Source organism: Marmota monax, unplaced genomic scaffold (genome assembly GCF_021218885.2).
Source record: "Marmota monax isolate L192 unplaced genomic scaffold, Marmota_monax_Labrador192_F-V1.1 WCK01_AAM20220418_F8-fsc00361, whole genome shotgun sequence".
Classification (NCBI taxonomy): Eukaryota; Metazoa; Chordata; class Mammalia; order Rodentia; family Sciuridae; genus Marmota; species Marmota monax.
The window spans coordinates 493,879-516,682 of record NW_026693580.1 but is presented as its reverse complement, the minus strand read 5'-3'; the positions used below and the strand labels follow the sequence as shown (position 1 = coordinate 516,682).

The 22,804-nt window shown below is 50.4% G+C and overlaps 3 long non-coding RNA genes across 5 annotated transcripts in view; 1 reads left to right on the top strand and 2 right to left on the bottom strand.

Moving 5' to 3' along the window:
- LOC124102853 (uncharacterized) overlaps positions 1–14,442 on the bottom strand; it is a 74,286-nt gene extending 59,844 nt beyond the window's left edge. The window contains exons 1-2 of the long non-coding RNA XR_006855014.2: positions 13,333–14,442; positions 227–440 (exon numbers count right to left, since the gene is read on the bottom strand). This is a non-coding gene — a long non-coding RNA (uncharacterized LOC124102853). The remainder of the gene's footprint in view (positions 1–226; positions 441–13,332) is intronic.
- Positions 2,544–11,176, top strand: LOC124102851 (uncharacterized). 2 transcript variants are annotated; one of them, XR_006855010.2, is made up of 5 exons: positions 2,544–3,717; positions 5,829–5,960; positions 9,226–9,327; positions 9,848–10,023; positions 10,332–11,176. It is a non-coding gene; the product is annotated as an uncharacterized LOC124102851 (long non-coding RNA). The 2 variants fall into 2 exon arrangements; XR_006855009.2 differs by having other exon boundaries at positions 2,546–3,717; positions 9,848–11,176.
- Positions 14,443–14,508: 66 nt separating the features above from the next.
- LOC124102852 (uncharacterized) overlaps positions 14,509–22,804 on the bottom strand; it is a 36,582-nt gene continuing 28,286 nt past the window's right edge. The window contains exon 3 of one of the 2 annotated variants that reach the window (XR_006855011.2): positions 14,509–14,880. This is a non-coding gene — a long non-coding RNA (uncharacterized LOC124102852). Of the gene's footprint in view, positions 14,881–19,136; positions 19,743–22,804 lie in introns of those variants that run through there. The other variant, XR_006855013.2, reaches the window with a different exon arrangement.

Genomic DNA, 22,804 nt, shown 5'->3' with positions numbered 1-22,804 from the left:
AAGAGCATCAACTAACAGCTTCTCCTTTCCCAGGAGAGAGGGAGAGGAGGAAGCAGGAGGGACCTTCCACAGACACTCCAGAGCAGCAGACAGTGCGTGTCCAGAGCCGCCCGGTAGTGAGAGGCTGGCTGGAGGAAACTTAGGTTTTGGAGCAAGCAGTCAGTTTCAGTTTGGGAACGTAACTATAAAATAGAACCATATCGATTGCTGTCTCACCACGTCTTACCTGCTCAGTAACTGCATGTGGTGCAGCACTATGTTTTTGAGAGATTCAAGTGGAGAGTCACTGACAGTGGTGCTGTCTTGGATGTGTGTGTCCATTACACCAAGAGCCCTGTAATACGGACTTAAGAGACATCCAGAGGGGACCCATGACTTCAAACCACGTCAGAGGTTGCATTGCCAAGAGCAGCCAAGAAGACAGTTGCCCAGGGTTCTCACTGCAACAAAAGATGAAGAAATCAGTGGCCTGAACAAACAGGAAACTGCAGGCACCCTGTTGGGGCCCGAAGCACTTCATTTAGGGGAGCAGCATTGGAAGCAAAAACTGTGGGTCAAAGAAAGCCAGCCACCGTACAAACTGTGCCTGTCAGATGGCAACAGCCAGGAGATGGGGGTCCAGAAATCGTGTCCACAAACCAGGAGCTTGTGGCTAAGAGGAGAGCAAGAGGCGGCTTCCCAGTGAGATGGTGATGTAACGAGACGGGCGGAGGCCACTGGGCTCTTTCTTGAGAAAAGTAACAGCAAGAAAAAGAAAATACACATAAAAGAGCTGCAGAGAGCACCAAAGAGAAAAACGGAAGAATGCAGCGCATTTTCACACACCACCCCGCGGGAACCCCCGCCCAGGAGGGGATGGGCTGCTGCACGAGGTCCCACAGGAGGAGGCGCCTCTGCTCTAGTCTCCTGACCCGGGACTTCATGAAAAAATCTCCCTCAGGAGGTTCTGCCAGAAAGGCTGGCCCTCGCAGCAGCCCGGTGTGTGTGTGTGTGTGGCGGGGGGTCCTGCTTGTGTGCGCACAGCAGCGAAGGCTGGGTGGCAGGCGCGGTGGCCTACAGGCTCCCTGAAGCCAAGCCGGCCTCCATCAGAGAGAATCGAGAGCTGTTAGACCTCACTGAAAGTTGTCGAAACCCAGAAAATTTGTTGGGAGAGAAACTCCTAAAAAACAAATAACAGACGAGCCTGATGGTGCACGCCTATAATCCCAGCAGCTCAGGAGGCTGAGGCAGGAGGATCATGAGTTCAAAGCCAGCCTCAGCCACTTAGTGAGGCCCTAAGCAACTCAGTGAGACCCTGTCTCTAAATAAAACATAAAAAGGCTGGGGATGTGGCCCTGTGGTTGAGTGCCCCTGGGTTCAATCCCCAATACAAATAGATTAATTAATTAATTAATTAATGACAGGCCAGTATCAGGAAGAATAGATAACAGAGCAAAAGAAAATGTCACCAAGCTTCACTTTTCCTATTTCCTTTTTCCCCATCTTGGGATACTTAAAATCTGCAGCATACACACACACACACACACACACGCACACACTGAGAGAAAGGAGTCCTTCTTATTCCGATTTCTGTCTTGCAAGGTCCTGCACAGGGTCTTAGACGCAGCAGACATTAACGCTCCTTGTGAATGAATGCCTTGAGCTTATGATAAGCTACTAGTTTTGATATTTAGAATTTATAACATAATGGTTTTAAAATACTTTAAATGATTGATGAAACTGAGCCCAGTAATAGCAATAATTAACATTTACAGCGTCTGTACTGGGTGCTAAGTTTTTAGCTGTAATTCCTGGTTTCTTCTCCACATTGATCTTAAGAGGAAGAGACCACTATCACCCCCGTTCTGCAGCTGGGACCGAGTGGGCTCAGACAGGCTGAAGGCACCTCAAGGTCACTCTGCTGTGAAGAGGCGCGCAAGGACCCCAGCGGGTGCGCTCTCAACATCATGACCTAAGTCAAACAAGGTCATTGTGTGTGTCAGTCATCTGGCCTGCTGCCTGGCTCCTGCATGGTGGGTTTCCTGCAGGTGGAGGCTGTGACCCAGGACATAATGGGCCCTGTGTGTCCCCCAGCCTGCAGCCTGGCATTCGGAGCAGCCATGTAGCTTTACTGGTGACCCCGGCAAGGAAAGCAACTGCGCTAGACCTTCCAACTGCCTTACAGATCGCAACTTCTCTGCCTTTAGACCTCTCCCAATAATGGATTTGAAGATGGCGAAAACTCTTGCTTCCTCCTGGTTGACCAGCACCCCAAAGCATCTGCAAAACTGAGAGTGTCTGCAGCAGGGTGAGACGTGGCAAGTCAGTGCTACTCTTAGAAGTTTTATCAATCTCACACGACTATTCATGTGACCCATGTTCAATAAGCAAAAATTCTGTAAAATTTTACTTGTCTTTTTTGTCCTAACCTACAAAGTAGAAGCCAAATACAAAGTATATAATGTCACTCTTGTGCCCTTAAGAGTGAGATAATCACAAATGAAGTAAAACCAGGTGTCTAACGGTGTGTATGGCCACCCTGTCCCTGGACTGTCACATAAATTCAGTGACTCAACCTCTGCAGTTTCTCTTATGCGAAGGTATGCATTGTTAAAGCGGAAGGGACCCAAAAGACCACAGTATTTAAAGCCTAAAACCAGACACCCGTGAAACTACATCCTCCCAGCTGCCTCAAGGCTGAGCACAAGAACCCGAAAAGCACCCAATGCAAATTCATCGTGTGTTCTCCTGCAGAGACGCACTCTCTCCACCCTGGGCGGTAGGGACGGCGGGCATTCGGTACTTCAGGCCCCTGCCACGGCTCTCAAACGGTGTTCCAGCACCTCACAGGCAGATGCAGCAGGAAGGAGACAGGAAGGAGACAGCAGCAAGGGACCCACAGCCAGCAGACAGAAGAGATGGAGCCCAGGCAGCCAGACCTGCTGGTGCACCTGGTCCAGAAACTAAGCTCACTGGGAAAAGCCTCCTGAATCCCAATCTCAGTAAAAAACAGACGCGTGGATTCTATCTCCTTTGCCTTGGAAAACACTGCTCTCCTTAAATGGAACCATGTCCCCCAAAGATAAAATTCTCTTTTCTCCCAAGAGAAACAAAGAATGTTCAAGAAATTTCAGTGCCTTTATAGCAGCTCACTGCCTATTCGCGGCACATGCTGAGTTCTGAGGTAGACTGTCATCAGCTAGGTGACTGATTAGCCTTGTCACTTCTGCCTCTCAGTCCTCCAAATAGCTTAGCCTGACCCCAACCTCCAAGTGGCAACAAATTTCCCCTTCAGGAATGCCAAAGACCTGGTAAATGAGAGGTTACTTTTTCTGTTCATTAATAGAAGAGGGAAATCCTGTCTTTAGCTGGAGCCACAGAAAAATATTTGGTGGGTCACCAGAAAACACAGAGAGGACAGTCGACGCCCTCAGAAGTCGTCCGACACACTGCGAGCAGCTGGCTCACAGGGAGCCCTGGGCAGAGCAGGGAGAGGACAAAGGTGCTCTTTCTCCAGCTCACTACAGAGAGGGGACGCGGGGAGGCCCCTGACCGTGTGACCGGGAGTCGGCACTCACTGGGAGGAAGTCTGGCTCTCACAGGAAGCTCCTGTGGTGACGATGACAGAGGATGGCTGCGACCCACCAGGTTGGCAGCTGGCGCCCTCAGGAACCATCCGTGGTTCACCTCACTCTGACGACAGGCCGCGGCCTCAGCCTCCACTCTGAGGAGGAGCAGGTAAGCTGAGAGGGGAGGCTGGGAGGGCGCTCTGGCTGCCAGGGCTGGGAACAGGCAGCCTGGGGGGACGGCCACCCCCAGCTGGTCCCTGCCCAGTCCTCCCCAGGAGCGGGCCAAGGGGCGGAGAGGGGTGAGCTGGGCCTCCCATCCCATACTGCCCCCTTCCTGGGCAGAGCAGCTTCTTCAGGTCCAAGGTTTTAAGAAAGAACTTTTTATCATGCCCCCCACCCCGGCCAAGCTTCTGCTCCTTCTGTCTGACCACCCTGCCCTCTTTGCTGCTCCAGCTGGGTCTCACTCTTCAGGCTTTGGCATGTCACTTGCTGGGGGCATCTTCCCTGAGGTCCCAGCTATCCCACCCCACCCATTTGCTCTCAGGAACCCTAACTCGCAGATCCTTGTAGCCCTAAAACCCCGGTGGCCCGTGGGTTCTGGGTGTGATCGCGTCTTAGGAGCTATATATTTTCATGTAATGTCTCCCTCTGCTCTTCACAAACTTCAAGGCACCAAGAGCCATGTCCTTTTGGTCACCCCTTGAGCACAAGGGAAGTGTTTCACCTGTTTAATCACTAGACAGACACCCTCTCGAAAAATAATTCTTTTCGCTAGCCAGCACTCTGTTTCTGCCAAAATACTGAGACCTAACTGGCCACATAGGTCTCTGAAGACCCCAGCTGCTGCTGCAAAACAGGACACAGAATGGAACAGGCAAAACTAGTTTCAGTCACAAAGGACAGCATGTAGATCTACTGTTCACACCAGATTCATTACCATCCACCCTAACACAGTGCCCCAGTAGAATTCCCACCCAGCAGCGCCATCTTGGTTGGGTTGCTTCCCACCCAGACTAGAACTGGCCTACATAAAGGATCAGAGGAAGGCAGTTCCGTGTCCCCAAGGTAGACCCAACCCCCTTTCTGGAAAAGTCATGAATAATCCTCCTACTGGTTATCTAAAATTCTGCCCTCACCCTCATGAGGACCCACCCTTTGTTTAGGTTGAAAAGCTGATCTATGAGTTTGTCTCCCTGCTTCTGTTCTCCAGCCAAAAAGACACATTTCTTGTCTGCTCAAACAGCACTGGATCTTGTCATTGGTTCCAAATTCCAAGAGGGAAAATGGATCCAGTTTGGTGTAAGAAATTGGTAACATGAGCAAATGAAGATTTGCACCAAATGTTTATTACTATTCCATCAGCTGCCTGTCATGTTGGATTTTCTGGAAATGCTACAGAATAAGAATTGGGACTCTTTCCTCTTTGAGGCAATAGAAAGGAAGCAATCAATGTATCTCTGACCTGTAAAAAGAGAATGGTGAATAAAACCAACCTTTCCCAACAGAAAGCCACAGGTAGGGAGGGGCCATAAACCTGGACAGGCAAATTGGAAGGGTGAGGAGGAAGTCATGTTATGGAGCCTTAAATTCAGGCTTCAATATAAGTTATCAAAACTGTTGCATAATAAAGTGACACAATAAAGTTGTGAGATGATTTCAGAAGTAAAATTGATTCAAGCAGCAGAAGTGAAGACCACAATCAATTAGGAAACTAAATAGTCCTGGCTTGATTAAATGAGGGCCTCAGTTATCCTGATCAGAGTGGACATGGGAAAGCAGGAATGATTTCTAAGAGACCAGGGAAGAAGGATCGGCCACCCTGGCTGTGGGAGCACAGTCCATTGAGCCCTGGAGGAATGCAGGGCCTGGTAAGAGGTGCCCCTCTCTTCTGCCCCAGCTCTCTGGGTGACCTTGAACAAACCACCTCCCCTCCTTGGGCGCTCTCTCCAGGTGTACAATGACAGCACTAGACCAGCCCAACGTCAAGAGTTAGCGTTGAGTTCAGTTACCAGGGAGTTAGTAAAAGTCATTGACTGGGGGAGCTGAAGACCCGTGTTCGTGTTGGATATTGTGACAGAATGAGGTACGCCTCTTGGTCTTTGTCCTGGCTTCTGAAACAACGTCAGGCCCACCAAGGCCAAAAGGAGCATCTTTTCTCCTTCATGAGCCCTTTAACCACACCTGAGTTTGTTAAGGAGGTGACATTGGGACAGCTTATCAGCAAGGACTGGGGGCTGGTGGCCAGGGAGCCAACCATGATCAGAGGGTTTGGACTTTTAGCCCCACCCCAGATCTCCTAGGAGGGAAGAGGAGCTGAAGGTAGAAGCCATCCACACCCAACATGAAGCCGGCCACGCTGCATGATCAAGTTCCTAAGGGAAGGGATTCGGGATTCAAAGAGTTTTCATGTTGGTAAGCATCTTCACCCCCAAACCCCATGGGGACAGAAGCTCCTGTGCTTGGGACTGTCCTGAACCCTTCCTATGTGTCTCTCCATCTGCTGTTCATCTGCATCCTAACAGATCTAGGATAACCACATTCCCTGGGTTCTGGGGCCATTCTGGAAAACTCTCAACTCTGGGGAGGGATCCTAGAACCTCTAATTTGTAGCCAAATTGGACAGAAGTCATGGTAAGCTGGGGACCCGCCACTTGGTCCTGGTGTCTAAAGATGGGGAGTAGGTGGATAGACATGAGCAAGGAGGTGGGGAAGAACCCAAGCTCCTCCCTGGGTTGTGTGCCCTGCTGCCATCATGCTGCGTAGGGACGGCGACCTTGTGGTCAGGCAGCCCTGTCAATCTGGAGAAAACAGATGTGATCTCTCTGGAAAATTTCCAACATGGCGAAATTGGTGTGGGTTCCCTAAGCCATGGCAGGAACCATGGTAACCCCAGAGGGAGGTCACTGTGCAGAGGGAGGGTCGCAGACCAGGTATGAAAACTCATTTCCTCTCTTGGAGGCGGCCTGCTCCACATGTAGGGTACTTCTATCCCGCTAAATCATCCCTTCATGCTTGTTCTAACTGGGTCTCTGGATGGCATCTTTCTTACCCTCTACCCCTAGGGAGGGGCTGAGCCCGGACAGGGGTCTCTGCCTGACTCCAGGCTATTAGAGCAGAAGGGATTAAAGTGTGGGGTGCCTGTCAGTGTCCACAAGAACTGAAGACCAGGTTGACATGGGGGAGAAAACCCCCACGTGGTGTGAGGAATGTTAGAGTGTAAAGGAAGAAGCAGGAGGTTTCCACTTAAACTTCTTGGGTTCAAGGTAAAGTGAGACCCTGAGAAGAGCTCTCCAGCAGGCAGCTGGGAATCCGGGGAGTTGTGCCTGGGAGAAGAGCAGGCGGGGACGAGGTGGAAGAGGCAGGGCCTGGTGGTTCCGCCACAGCGATGGACGGTGGAGAAGAGGAGATGGTGGTGTAGACTGTGTCCATCCACGGAACCCCGGGCACTGGGGCCTTAAGCCTCCCTGGAGACAAGGGTTCCTTTTTGCTCCGGGACAGAACTTCTGACATGACACACTCTGTACCTTCCTTATTCCAGGCTGGTAGAGAACCGAAGCCAGTAAGACGGGTCAAGGAGCAAAGCGTTTTTGTCCTCTCTCGGTCCTCCAGAAAGTCGCAAAGGCTCTGAGTCACCACGGGACACCATGCCCACTGCACCCCAGCCCCTTGCCTGCCACTCCAGGACCTTGCAGAGCCAGAGGCAAAGGCGACCATGAGATGCTTCAGTGCTAGTCTTTGGGAGACCCCTGGTCCCTGTCTTTCAGTGCAATTCTCTTTGCCAGTAGACATCCAGGCTATGAAAAGCATATGTGCTACACCTTTAAAATTCCCTTTGCCCTTAGCTGTGAATAGGGTTCCATTGTCTGTTGCCATCCTACCAGAGAGAGAGCATTGTGTAGTCGGACAAAACTTGCACCCTTGAGCGACTGAGAGCTCGGTCTCCTCTAATGATCCCCAGGCAGGCGCACATTGCCAAGGGCACACACATACACCAGTCCTCCTCAAATTGCACACGGGAATGCGGAGTGCAACAATCCCAGCACCTGACCGCCTCCGTCCAACATTCTGGAATCATCAAACTTAATTTCCCCTTTGTGCAATAAAACACCAAGAGGAAGCTTTAATGGATTGTATTGTGTAACGGTTCTATAAAAATAGCAGGCCAGCACTGGAGCACTTCCTTCCGGGCCCAGTAACCTATGCTGAAAGGATACACACCGGTTGCCCGGGCAACCATGAGAGATGACACTGGGGGGGGGAAACGGCAACAAAAGGACCATTTTTTGGCTCCGTCAAATGAGGTCTGGTTTCAAGCTTGTGATACAGTGAATACAGACAGCCCAGCTCAGAGAGGGAGACACACTTAGCAATTCTGCTCAGGCACCAGGAGGCTTGCAAAGCGCCCCTGCTTCCGGGTGTTTTTCTCTCCCTTCTTCAAAGAGGGGGAAATGCCTTCCCCAAGAAATTTCATTTTTAATTTAAAGAAAGCAAAACCTTTGATTGTATTTGAACTGTGGCAATCAGGAAACGAGGTTCATTTGACTCTCTGTCTCTTCCTAAGAGCTCAAAAAATAATTTCGGTTTCTTTCAATTGTCTTTTCTTTTCTCTCAGCTCGCCTGGGATCTGTTCATGCAGGAAGCAAGTCATTTAAAGGCAATGACCTTTATAAATAAAAAGGGAATCAGGGACACTCAAGCAATGATGCATTTTAAAAGTGCATAATAACCATTTTTGGGATCCCTCTTCACCACGAACATCAGGGACGTGGCTTCAATAGACCATGATATCCTCTCTCCTGCTGCACTGAATGAGCACCCCTAAGGTTCCTTAGCAGGTCACCATCCTCACGGGCACTGCCTGACACAGTGGGCTGCCATTTTAACTTCAGAAAATTGCTTTTCTTGATCCAGTGGCAGACAGTTCCATGAGATGCTGACAGGGACCCAAACAACGTTCCTCTCACAGGGAGGAAGTGGACCCTCAGAGATTTATCAGCATGGTTTGGAACCTCTGGCAAATAAAACCAAGGCTGAATCAAAAGCGACCAAGCACAAATCTTTAGTATAAAGCAGCATCAATAGCTCTTTCAAAGTGATTCTTGAAATCAGAGCTCATAAATATGTAATATACTTTTAATCTGAAAGACCTCTTTAAATCCTCAGAGAGTAAAGGATTCATTTCAAGATTAGGTTCTCAGCAGAAAGCAGGCCCCTCTGATCAAGTGGGGATAAAACCCGTGAAGGCAAGAGGGAAGCATGGTGTCCCTGCAGGCCGTGTGGCCGTTCTGGGCACTGCTGGGCTGGAGAGGCACAGCCAGGGAAAGAGCCAGTTGTGCCTTCCGCGGAAAAGACCCCTCCCCTGCGCTGTCCCTGCGGCCCCCCTGCCCCTTCACAGGGAACGCAAACCCTCGCTGCATCTCACTGTCATTTGCTTCGTGGCAACTAACCAACATCCAGACCATCTACCTGGATCAAAAAGAAAATGGAGATTTAGAAATTAGGCATTTATTTCTATCAATGCATGTGGCCAAACTGGAGATTTTGGTATCTGAAGGGCATTATTGAAGGCAAAACTGCAGCCCTTCCCCACAGAGCTGTCTAATCATCTCTATTACATACGGAACAGATTAGGAGGGGATTCATTTTTTTCCTTTCTTTCTTTTTTTTTTTGAAACAGGGTCTCACTAACTTACCCAGACCAACCTCGAACTGGCAATCCTCCTGCCTCAGCCTCCAGAGTGGTCGGGATTACAGGAATACACCAAGTTACCTGGCTGAAGTAAGGAATTTTTAAACACCGGATGCTGTGGAAACACAACATCATTCATTCTCCAAGCTGCAGACACACACTTGGATCCCTGAGTGTTGGGGGAACATAGGCAGGGTGATGTGTTCCAATTAGCAGTCTCCATTTTCCCATTACACCAAGGATTTTGAATTCAACAGGATTAACTTGTAGATAGCTGGGGTTCATCCACACCTTTAGTTTGACCCTAAAAAAGGTACTGAAACAAATCTGATAAAACAGACGTATAGCCATCTTTTGTAGAAGCTCAACTCCAGGGTAGAAGCCCGACCCAGGAAACACAAGGGTGTCTGGCTTGCGTCTCTGATCCAAGATTTCAATTTAGTGATGCTTAAGTCCATGGCACAAAACAAAGCACACAGAAGTTTCAAAGCTTTGTACCTGCCATTAAATCTAAGTCCTTGTCAGGTATTGAAGGAATGCTACATAACATGTGCTAGGATCCATACTTCCCAATCGAAGTCCTCACTCAGCTTTCCGGCTTCCTGCACAGCCTTGGTCAACCTCACCTACTACTCACGAGTGATGCTACTACCCAGGTGGCCGCTCCTCTCAGAGGCTGCAGAGTTTACAGTGCCATGTCCTCATGTAACAAGGACTGCTACCACTTCTCAGGTCTTTCTCTGGGCTGGCTAGAGGAGAAGGGCAGAGGCTGTCCTAGAAACACAGGTGAGTTTGAGCACCTAGAAATGAGTGGCCGGAAAAGGGAGGGGGTGAGCCAAAGGGACCCAGAGAGTAGTATCCACAGCGTGTTCCAAGGATAATGGAGAGACTGAGGGCTTGGATGAGAAAACAGGTTTGCAGAAGAAAAAATGGAAAGCAAGACAGGAAACACTATTATCTGCATTTATACAAAAGAAAATATGGATCATATCACATGCTGGATTAAGTTACCAGAAAACCTGGATATCGTTTTCATGTGACTTGGAGCAAGAATACTAACTTTTCCTCCTTCTATTTCCTTATCTATAAAACAGAGATGAAGATATTAAGAATACCAGGAGTGTAGCTCAGTGGTGGAGCCCTGGTTTACCACTCTCAAGGCCCTGCGTTTGGTCCCCAGAACTGGCGGGGGTGGGGAGGAATAGTAGCAATGATGGCATCAATTTACAAGACATCCCAAATAAATACTGGCCCATCTCATCCTCTACTCACCTTAGGGTTCACTTTCTCTTCGTAATAGTTCCCATGTCAATTTATTCCGTTTGTTCTGGTAGGATTAGACAGTCCCCAGGGCAGCCCATGGCCATGGCCTTTAAAAGATCAACTCAAGTTGACACCAGTGAATCCCCCAATGTCCAGGAGTGGGTGCCTGAGAGAGCAGGGCTGCTCCCAGGTAAGTCCACTCCACAAGGCCACGCCCTTCCTCCCAGGACAGGATCCTGGAGCAGCTGGCCCCCACTCCGCCGATGGCCAGCCAACTCCCCACTGTCCTCGAGGTGTCCCAGCCAGGAGGGCCTGGGCTTCCCAGGAAAGACGCAGCCAAAGCTCCTATTCCCGACCTTGGCACTCGGCCAGCACCCCCACAGAAGGGAAGACTCCCCTCTGCTCTCTCCTTCAGAGGGTCTTCAAGGCACATCAAGCCCTGGCCCCAGAGAAGGGCACATCTGTGGCCCACATTGTGGCGTCCACTTCCAGATCATTTCTGTGACTTTGGAAAAGCCACGCTTGCATCTGGGATTGTGATTCTAAGTTGCTGGAGAAAGGCAGTTGTTACATATTGTTTAAAATTTGTTTGATAAAAGGGAATTTCTTCGAAAACATCAGACCAAGCGAGTGATGTAAATTTACTGTCTATAAATTTACAATGTAGCAAGGGAAACTGAGCACAGTGTTTTAATTGATCAGTGCTGCAAGACACATTTCCTACAGCAGTGAAAAAGTATGTGGCATTGTGTTTAATAGAGGTTAACCCAAGTGGGGAAATAAGATGCTCTTCTTCTGGGTGAGTCTTCCTTTTATGGCTCTTTTTCTCTTTCTGTTCATCTCTATTTTTGCCAACTTTTCTATTAAAACAATATAAATGCTTTACATAATTTAGAAAAGAAAAAGCAAATAAAATGTTGGTGCTACAACCTCAGACCATCGAGCAGGGACGGTTGTGGGCTGTAACTGCTGAACACCCAGAGCCCCCCCTGGCTTCCTGCTGCCTGGGTGGGCTGGTTGCAAGCAAGCTCCTAGGCAGAGCCAGGACCCCGTGCTCTCCTCCTGAGCCACTTTCTAACCTTGCTGTTCGATTCTGATCTGGAATGAACTCTTCCCCCTGACAGTTTCAAGGCCCTCTCCCCTCGATGGTGGCCCTTGCTAAAAGCAAAGGTGAAGTTTTTATTATTTATTTACTTATTGATACTGCATATTGAATTCAGGAGCATTTAACCACTGAACCATACCCCCAGCCATTTTTTTGAGTTTTATTTAGAGACAAGGTCTTGCTAAGTTGCTTAGGGTCTCACTAAGTAACTGAGGCTGGCTTTGAACTTGAGAGCTTCCTGCCTCAGCCTTCAACTTGCTGGGATTACAGGTGTGTGCCTCAGCACCTGGCTATACATGGTTTTCATTTAATTGCACGTTCTGCTGTGCCAGGGAGCAGACCCCAGGGTCTCACCCTTGAGGAGAGCACTCTCCACTCAGCTACACCCCAGCCTTTTTTATTTCATTTTATTTTATTTTATTTTATTTAGAGACAGGGCCTCACTATCTTGCTGTGGCTGACCTTGAACTTGTGACCCTCCTTCCTCAGCCTCCAAAAGCCTGGTAAATGTGACCTCCTTAAAGGCACAAGAAATTCTTAGTTTCTAAGATACAGCATCAAACAGCTCCAAGTCATATTACAAGATGAATCATATTTTACTTGGCAAATAAATATTTCACCTACCCAGCTCCTCCACCTCAAAGGTTTTCCCACCCCAGAAGTGGACCCAGTCCACCAACAGTCACCTGCGTGAGTGCCCAGGGCCTCCTGTGCAGGGCGCACAGCAGAACCCAGCCGCCATCTTGTCTTTCCTGAACAAACCACTGCTTCCTCAGTAGACTCTGACATGCTCGGGAGTAAAGAATTAGGTCACGTATCTTTGGAATACCAAGCTGTCACAGCTGGTCACTCTTGCTCCCTGGTGCAAAGCAGACTTAGGCAGAGAATATTCTGTGGAAGGAGCTAAACTGTCCCAACCTGGAACTCAAGTGGTAGGAAAAATAAAACAGTCCAGAATAGCCAAGCAATTTACCCAATATCCTTTTTTTTAAGAGAGAGAGAGAGAATTTTTTAATATTTATTTTTTAGTTTTCGGCGGACAAACAAACATCTCTGTTTGTATGTGGTGCTGAGGATCGAACCCGGGCCGCACGCATGCCAGGCGAGCGTGCTACCGCTTGAGCCACATCCCCAGCCCCAACCCAATATCCTTTTTTAAAAAAGAAGGGGATATGTTCTTTAAGTGGTGAGATTCTTTTGAATAAACCAATTGTAGTTTCATGCGGTTTCTCTGCAATTCGTTTTCACTGCATTTATTATAAAAGAACATCTGGAAAATTCTGACTTTTAAGGGCCCAACACTTCTTATCTCTGTCTTGTTGGCTGTTTGTTATCGTAAGTTAGCCACATTTTTTTATTAAAGGTAACCATAATAGAGTTGGTTCTTGAGAAACAGAACAGGGAAAAATTAAATCATAGGAGGAAAAAAGATTCTATCTTTTTATTATTAACAGAGCATGCAAGAAGTAAACCAGAAAATGCCTTGTTAATTAGAATTGCTTCCAAGTAAGAATTTTCCAAAGGATAGCATGGCCTCAGTCAGGACTGGTTCTTAAATTATATATGTTTACATGTGCTGTGGTATTTTTTAAAGTTTACCAATAACCCCAAAATTCTGGGCACATATACAAAAAAATAAAATAAAATAACCCACAATTAAATTAGATTCAGCGGTAAAAAGAAAATGTAAACCTTAACTGTCCCATAAGAAGAGGAAGAAAACTCACCCCTGGAGGGAGACGGAATGCCAAACCAGAACTCTGTGCGCTTGTCCCCGGGCCTGAGTGTCACTAACCACCATGTCACCTTACAGAGCCACTCGGATGGCAGCAAGCCCAGGAATAATCATCCTGCGAGGCCAGTTAGCATCTTTTCTCAAACACAGGAATGACCTGCAGACTGGATCCCATCCTCCCTGCCAAGCCCAGGTCTGAGGCCACACCCTCGCCACTTCCTGTCCTCAAGCACCCTGGCCAGGAAGACCTTGGGCCCACAGCCGCGTGGCACTGCCAACCCACGGCTCCCGCTTCCTCCTCAGACCTGGTCATTTCCCAGAACTGCAACCGAGGAGCACAGGCCCGATGGGAGGGGCGGCCCTGCTTCCCTCCCCCTCAGGGGCAGCAGATCCACAGCTGCCACCTCTCCAGAGGTGCCCCAGAGAGCCCAGAGATCAGGCCCTGGAGGAGCACGGACCACACCGGCTCCAGGGGAAGGCTGAGCCAGCTGCAGCAGGACTGGAGGACTGGGGGGATCAAGGAATAGGGCTGACAGCTACAGACCAGAGATGGCCTGCTGTGGCGCATTTCCTCCGAGTGCCCCAGGCTGAGGACGCGGGAAGGGAAGCCTGGAGAAGCAGAATGGCCTCTGATGAGAGGTGACCTTCTTACATCTCTTCCTGGAATGCCAGGAAGAACGCTGCTACTTGATTAAAGGGTAATAAATGCAATGATGTGGCAGCGCATGCCTTGAGCCCAGGGACTCAGGAGGCGGAGGCAGGAGGATCGAAAGTTCAAGGCCATCCTCAGCAAGTTGGCAAGACCCTATGACAAAAATTTTTTTTAAAAGGCTGGGGATGTAGCTTCAGGGTAAAACACCCCTGGGTTCAACCCCTAGTACCAAAATAGATAAATGAATACATCAATGTAACTAAAGCTGGCTTGGGAGATGCTCAGGAAATGATATCCACTTGATCCAGTCACCCCTCCGCCCTGAGCACCAGCCATCCACCAGGCCACACCAGCTTCTAGATTAGGAAGATCGTAGAAGTTTAGGAACATTTTTTCACATGTCACATGGGTCCTGGAGATTCAGAATCAGCAGCAATTGGAATTTACCAAGGACAGTGAGCTGCACCCCACCCCCAGCCCCCACCCATCCTGGCAGGTCCCCTGAGCCTGCCCCAGCACAACACAGGGAGGTGACTCCCGAAGCCAGTGGGGTGACCAGCTGTCACAGCTTCTTCACAGGCTCTCTATGCAGGACTCCTTTCCATTTCCACAATAAGCCTCAACACCAGTCACATGCCAGTGTTTAACCTCCAAATTCACGATAATCCATCTCTCATGATTGTTCTTCCGCTATCAGAAATCCTGCATCAGAAACATGGCTCATCCTTCAAGACACTGACTGGCGTCTGTTCCATACTGCTCTGCAACACCGTCTCCATCATCACGCAGATGCCTCCAGGAGGGTCCCGTCCACACCTGGGGATGGTCTCCACTGTGGGTGGGTGTGGAATTCACTGCAGATGGGTGGTATGATTGTTGCAGAGGTCACTGTAAATGCAGAAAGGAAATCACTGCAGATCCTGTTCCCTCAAAAAAAAAAAAAGGTTCCTTCATACAAGTTACTGATGAGAAATGTTAAAACCACTCCTGTGCCCCAGGGTGCCTCCCTCCTGGTCACAGGGCCATCAAAAGTGCTGGTTAAAATGGGTGCCAGGTTTAGCTCTGCAGTCCTTTAAGCAGAGAGGAGATGCTGAGTTGTGCTGGAGTAAAAGGAAGCAGAAATACTTCCTTAGCCTTCGCAGCCATCCACGAGACTGGCTCCCAAGATCTTCCTCACTTTTTAATCTACCAGACTGTAGAGACAGCACAGTAACGGGGACTCAGTCACCCAGATCTCACCCAGCACGACCTGCAGTGGCCAGTGGTTGAAGCCACCACTGCCTCTGGTGTTGGGCTGCGCAGGAGGGGAGAGAAAGGGAACACGCAGAAAACAGACGTGGAAGTAACTGTTTGTCATCAGGCCTTCGCCCGCCTGGGTGGGCAGAGCGCCCTGCGCTCCATCTTCCAAGCCCCACCCAATTTATAGTCAGAGAGGGAGATGGAGCCTCCGCAGGGGGCAGAGCTCCTGTGGAGGGTTCTGAGGCTCCCTCTGACCCAGGGACTTTCTGCCAGGGACAGCGGGGGAATAAAAGGTTTATTTAGCTGGTCTGGGCTGTCCTTGGACTTCCAGGCAGAACAAACAGCCCTGGCCCTGCATGCTGGCCCAGCGCCAGGCAGACACTGGGACGCAGCCTGTTTATCAGACAGCACGTTGTCCCCAGCAGGATGCGGGCGGCCTCGGGAACAAGCAGTATGCAAATGAGCTTCCCAGAGACCCAGCGCCCTCCCCCACAGGCTCCCTCCATGGGCTGCTGGCAGTGGCCTCCTGGAACAGAGAGAAAGGAGGGAGAGGAAGTGTCCAGAACTAACCGGATCAGCCCAGCATCTCCACTCAAGAAACACACCACAAAGAATGCACTCCAACCACCACTTCCCCCAAAGAAAACCATTTGAAAAATAGGGTTTTAAAATAGAACTATGCGCATATTTTTTAATATTCAAACATGAAAAGACTTCTGCATGGGGCTCCTGTAGTCTTTGTGCAGGGAAGACAATGCAGCTGTAAAATGCTCCATGTTCTCTCCAGAAAATTGCTTCACCATGCACTTGCTCCTGTATGAAAGGGTGCTGAGGACAGGACCCACCCCGCGAGGTTGCGGGAGGTCTGGATGAGGTAACTCCTGGAAAACCATTTAGCAGGATGCCCAGCACACAATCTGAGCTCCGCAATGTTAGCAGGTTTTATATCATGCACATTGTTGAGCTGAATATCCTAAATCACAAAGGATGAGAGAAAACTGGCAGAGGGAAAAGTCTCAGGGTGGGAAAGGAAGAACAGGATCCTGTTTGCTAGTTTCAAGTTTAATAAGTTACTACTTTGTACAGACTTCAGAGCAAACAAGCTGGTTTATATAACCTCTGGAACATTCCCTAATCTGATCAGAGCCTTGGTTTCTTTCCTTATAATATGGGCTTAACACTCACTTCATGAGCATTAAGAGACAAAACACACCAAAGTGCCCAGCACAGGAGCAAACGATAGCCACTCAAGAGTGGTCAGTATTTGCTTGCTGTATTTACACAACCCTAGGATTGGGTTAAATTCCAGCTACCTCTTTGTAGCTCTGTGACTTTAGGCAAACTACTTAAGCTTTCTGGGCCTCAGTTTCCTCAGCGTGGAATGGAGATCACAGCACTACTTTCCTCACCAGGACGGCTGTGAAGATGGCCCTCACTGGCCCTGAAACCCAGTGACGACAGGTCACTGTTGGTGGCAACAGCACTTATCACTTAACATGTGCAGTCAATCTCACTCACGTCTGAATGTTGGTGAGCACAGGTTGGCTATGGGGCACCCTGACGGACTGCCATCTCTGGCATGGGAATCCCATGGCCTCCTGACACACTCTCATCAGCCCTAAGCACTGACATGAATTATGCCTCATGAAGTCAGAATTGTTCCTTCAAAGTAGGCAAATCCTGGTTTTCTCCCGATGGCTGGACCTACCTTCTCCCATCCCCCATACCACCTCGCAGGGGTGAAACGTGCTCTCTCCTAGCTCTCTGTTAACTCACCGACTTGAGGTCCTCAGGAGAGTTGAAACTGAACAGAGGTTCCTCTTGGCACCCCCACTGCAGGATGAGCCTGACACCTGCACGAGCCACCGTGGAAGGCCACACACACACACACACACACACACACACACTGATGAAGCCATTCCAGGGCCTTCAGATATGGCTTCTACCAAAGCTTCTTAGAGGTAAACAAGACCCCGCCTAGTGCCTCCTGGCCCTCCTCCATGCCTGTGATACTTCACCTGGCCTCGTCACAATTTCCCTGCCACTCTGCCAGCTTCCCGGCTACCCAGGACTCAGGAGGAAGGTCCTTGACAGTGTCTGCGTCTCCGTTCTGCCAGCAATACCATGAAGGCCTTACTGGCACCAGCCTCGTGAGAGCGCAAGGTAGACAAAGACCTGATCCATGGAAAGGGCTCAGAACAGGGCCTGACTGAGCCATCGTGACTCCTTCTCCTGCTAGGGTGACAGGAGGATTAGTGAGTCCCACCCGGGGCTTGTGTTCAGGCCTTGAGGCGGGCAGAGACCCGTGTCAGTATGACCTCCGGGCAATACATGCGCCCTGAAGAACACAGCAGAGGGAGCTCAGAAAGTGCACTGGAGACCCTCCAGATGCCCGGGGAGAGGCCTCTGTGCTGGAGGAAGCCAGCCGCGAGGTCCTGGGGAGAGAGCTCTCTGCAGACGGAGCAGACCAGCCCCAAGCCTGAAGGCAGCGAGAAGCGTCTTGCTCCAGAGCAGAAGGAATGCCCGGGGCCTGGCTGCAGTGGAGTCAGGGCTGGCCAGGAAGCCTGGCAGGCAGAGGGCCGTGTGCAGCGGGGAAGTCTGGCTTCCGGTCCGTGGGTGCAGGGATGCCTTTGTTGGGTCTTGCAAACTGACATGATCTCATTAATGTTTTTAAATAATCACTCTGGCTGCCATGTGGGTTGGAATCAGGGAGATGAATTTGGAAGCCCTTGCCATAATCCAACCAAAACAAAACGGAGGAACAAGAAGTAGCCAAATGGGGGCAGGGACAGTGGGGAAGAAGGAGGTGGAGCTGGGTGGGTTCTGAAGATAGCTCGTCAGGATGTGCTGGCAGGTCACCAACACAGATAACCAAGGTAAAGTGCTTATTAAAGGAGCAGCCGCTCAGATGAGGTCACACTTTCTTAACGCTGGGCGTTAGATCAATCTCCAAAGCCCAAAATGGCCCAGCAAAGTTAAACGTTCTCTAATGAACACACAAAGGGACAGAGCTAGAGGCACTTCCCAGCCAGGGAGAGGGAAGCTGAGTACCCTGGCCAGTGGCCGCCTCGTCCTTGGCCTGCAGCAGGCGGTGGGCCTCGGGGAGGACCTTGCTGGCGCCATGCCAACAAGACGTGGACATCCCTGCAGCATGTTGGCAGAGGGAGCCAAGCCCTGGAGCCCGGGCTAGCGGGTGGGGGGGTCCCTCGAAGCCTGCGTGTAGCATGCAAGGGGCCCAGAGGGTGCATCCCTGGCCACAGACCCAGAAGAGCCAGCCGTCTGGCAGAGCCACAAAGATCTGGGATCAGAAAACGATAGCAACCTCAGAACATGACTCTTCTCAACCCAGTGCAGAACACCCAAGGCCCAGAACAGCAAGTCAGACCCCAACAGACAGCCTGCCCCAGGGAGCACGGAGGACAGTGGCCACAGGTGCTGCAAGGTTGTGTGAGAGCAGCAGGAGTCCAACCCCTGAGCTCCCCCCAAGGAAAAGTGATCCTAAGGAGGCCAGGCGCCAGCAGTTGGAAAATTCCAGTTTTCTCCCTTTCAATCCTACAAAAGCTTGTGAAGAAAACTGGCTTGGGTGCTAAAAAGATAAAACATACATTTTCTTTGTCCATCTAATTTATAATTATTACATTTGGAATGTCATCATAAGTGTTGGTTAAAGCGTTAGCATTGGACAAAGTCCAATTCAAGCAAAAGTGTTAGAAATGTGTAGGAAATTTCATAATGAATAATGCAGCCGGGCACGGTGGCACACACCGGTGATCCCATCATTCAGGAGGCTGGGGCAGGAGGATCCCGAATTCGAGGACTAGGGAACTTAGCAAGACCCTGTCTCAAAATTCAAAACAGAAAGATCTATGAAGCACCCCAGTAAAAATCAGTAAAAGACACTCAGATAAATATCTTTTATCTGAATTTATTTCAGTTGGTCCAAAACACTTCTACCTACATCACATTCCTCCTTGGTATTCATACTATCAGTGTCAAAATGTTACAGCCAAGCAAAAGAATCTTAATGTTGTTAAATGGAGAAAACCTTCAAGATCATTCAAATAAAACTCTGTGGATTTTGAGTTTTGCTTGGGTCCAGGGCAATTCTTTTCTTGTCAGAGCCCCTCCCACAACTGAGCTGCCACTTCACACTCCTGACATCCACTGGGCTGCGTTTCTGAAGCGGTTCCATTTTGAGCTCCAACAGGGGCTGAATCTCAGCATCGGCCGGAAATGATCTGCTAAGGAAACTCTCGAACCTCCAGCCATCCCCCAAAATTCCCACGTGTCCTCCAAAGCTCAGGAGGTGTGTGAGCGCCTGGACGTCGGAGACTGCAGTCACGGTGCTGAGGTGGGGTCCACTGGGCCTGGTTTTAAGGGGTGAGTTCTGTCCCATCTTCTGTGGCGGCTTCTTGACAGTGAAAGAACAGGACCATGGGGAGCAGGACATACAAGGATATTTTTAAAAGGTCTTGTTATCTCTCTTCCATCTTTTCAACTGTGTCAGTTCACTGTGAACTTAATAGAAACTGAGATTTCAAAGTGAGGAAAGAAAATGTAACCTAAAATAGAAGAATAAATGCTTCACATTTGTAGAACGCTCTGGAGGGGTGGGCACTGTGCCACCCCAAACATGCCACTTTGGCACGAGGATCGTCTTGATGGGAAGGCAACTGAGAATCAATACACGACCCCAAACCCAGAGCATGAACCTCCGTCTGTGAAGGTGGAGCCCTCACCAGGGCGGGGAGAGCAGGTCTCATCACAGGACGGGGCTGCACACAGAAGAGTCTGAGTAAGCAGACCCTCTAAATAGCTCTTCTCCTCCATTAGTCCCCCACCCCCGTGGTTTCCAAGGTACTGCCCACAATTCGTCATCCCCGAATCCCAACCCTCTTCTCTTAGTAAAGGTCTGTAGGTCCCTGGATCTAACTCTCCTTGGAGTTTCTCTTCTGGGAACACCGAGCGTGTGAGTGTTAATAGCTCCTGCCCATCTCTCTGTGCCAGCCAGTCCCCGTCACTTGGACTCACAGCCACGCGGGGCTGGAAGGCAGGAGGAGGGGGAGCCTCTCCTCCCAACACCGGGGAGGTCTCAGGTTGCTCCCCAGACCCCGTCCCCTCCATTCTCCCATTGGAGCCCCAGGTAGGCACCTGGTGTCATCGTCACCAGCTGAGAATCAGACATGGAGGATCTCGCTGAGGGTGATCTCCAACCTGAGACGGGGCCATCAGGTGGCCCAGCCCCATCCTCACACGCCCGGGCGGGTGTCCTGCTTCCCCAGCTGCCCTTGCCTACAAACCTATGCGGCCTGACCTGGCTTCTCACCTAGGCGGCTGCAGGACAGCACTCCCTGCAGACAGGCCAGGCCTCCTGCCGACACGGCGGGGCCTGGGCAGGTTTTCACCTCTGCCCTGCAGAAGCCTCCCCTGGTCTCAGGGTCCCCTTCGCTGAGGATCTACACCTCTCATCCCAGAGAATTTTGAGGGGAAAAAAGCAACTTGGCGACATCTCAGAGATTGTCGTCACCCCAAACCCACAAGGGACACCTTCCATAGGGTTGGTAGGAGGTACACTCGTGGGCACCTCCTCCTCCTCGAAGAATCACACTGTCCCCTGGCTGACCACCCTCGAGAAGTCTCCGGACGTCTGGGGAAAGCCAAGGTGGTCCTGCCCACGCTCTTTAGAGAGAATTCTCCCCTGAGTCAAGTCCGTGCACACGTTTTCCAGCCTGCGGGTGTCAGCTGCCCCTCCAATGTCCTCAGCACAGAAAAGCGGAAGGAGCGGGGGTGGGGGGAGGTGACCCACACCTGGAACTCCTGACCTGGCTTCCCACTGCATCTTTAGACCTCACAGAAGGTCAGCCAATGCTCCCAAGCCCTCTCCGACCACGTCCACGTTCTTAAGTGTCCTGACTGCTGACTGGAACGGAGCTGTCCTTCAGCCGGTGCGACCTGCGTCACACGCTGAGGCTTCTTTGCATCAAGACGGCACTTGCTGGCTGGGCTGGGCTGGGCTGCAGCCGGGTGGTGGAGCACCCGCCCAGCACGCAGGACACCGGTTCCATCCCCGCACAGCAACAAACAAACCCAGAAAAACACATGTGCTAGGCATAAAATTTGAGAAAATAAGAAGTTGATTATTGTAATTTAATATCGTTCATTGATCAGCATGTTCCAGGAGGCAACGTGGAGTTTGCGGCAGGTTCCAGAAGAAGCTCATTGTACTTGGTATGACTGAGATAAAAGGTGGAAACGAGAGGGTAAAAACAACGCTCTTTCCTTCTTTCATTTATTTATTTTTTTAATTTTTTTTTAGATGTTGATGGACCTTTATGTTATTGATTTATTTGTTTGTGGTGCTGAGAATCAACCCAGGGCCTCACACGTGCCAGGCAAGTGCGTTGACACTGAGCCCCAGCCCCAGCCCATCTTTCCTTCTTTGTAGAAGCATCTTTCTGGGACTTCTTTTCCCGGGGCCTGTCTCTTCACCACTGTATCCACAGATCTGGTGAGAAGCCAACGGCTGACCTTCCCTGTATGTTTCAGTCGCTCTGAGCCCAGGAGGAAGCTTGCCAGCCACCTGGGAAGACGGCCGGGCTGCCCGCTGGTGCTCCCAGCGCCTCTGGACCTGTCCTAGGGTGGCTGCCCGTCACCCAGCATGTGGGCATCTCTAACACCTTCTCTGGGTCCGACAGGTGCTTCCTAAAGGGAGTTTGCCCTCAGGAGTTTGGTTTTAATTCCAGAATTTTTTTTTTTGGTCATAGAGTGGTACAAAAAAATATGGTTCATGATAATTGAGAAGAAATCCACCCTGAGAACATGGACAGGTTTGGGTTCTGACTGCATGCACCCCAGGAAACAGACAGGAATCACACTGCCTACGATTGTTTAAAAACTGGTCTTTTCTGATAGGTAAGTGGAGGCTGCTCTGTGGGCCACAGGTGTTCAGGGCAGGGCCTTCTCCTTGTCACTGATAAATCACACAATAGGGGCACAATACTGATAACCTAGTAGATTGATCCCAATACGTCTAGACCAGGGCTCAGCACAGCAGGCGACAGGCTGAATCAGAGCACCGCCTGTCCTGGTACATAAAGCTCGCTGAAGACCTCACAAGGGCTCATCCACATCGTCTACAACAGCTTTGGCACCACGAAAAGTTGATTGGTTGGAACAGAAACCACGGGGCCACAAACCTACTGACCAACTGGCCCTTCACAGGAGAAGTTGGAGTAGCCCTGATCCAGGGGAGCCCGAGAGTCACGAGGCAGATGGTGAGTGTACATCTGCCTTGTGACTCTTCATGTACAAGTCTCTGCCTGAGCAGATGTCCCTCAGAACCTGGTGTCTTCTTGCCAATCCACCAGTCAGTCTCCCCTTTGGCTCCCGGGCATCTGCGGGCCTGATCTCCTTCTCATCTGCCTCTTCTTCAAATCCGTGATGATCTACGGAACAAGGGGGACACCACCCCCTCGTTTTCTCCCTTAGTAAACACAGTGTGACGAGGGACCAGGGCAGAGCCACGGACGAGGCACCCACAGCTCAGCGGGGAGAAGACTTGCTGTCCTTGCAG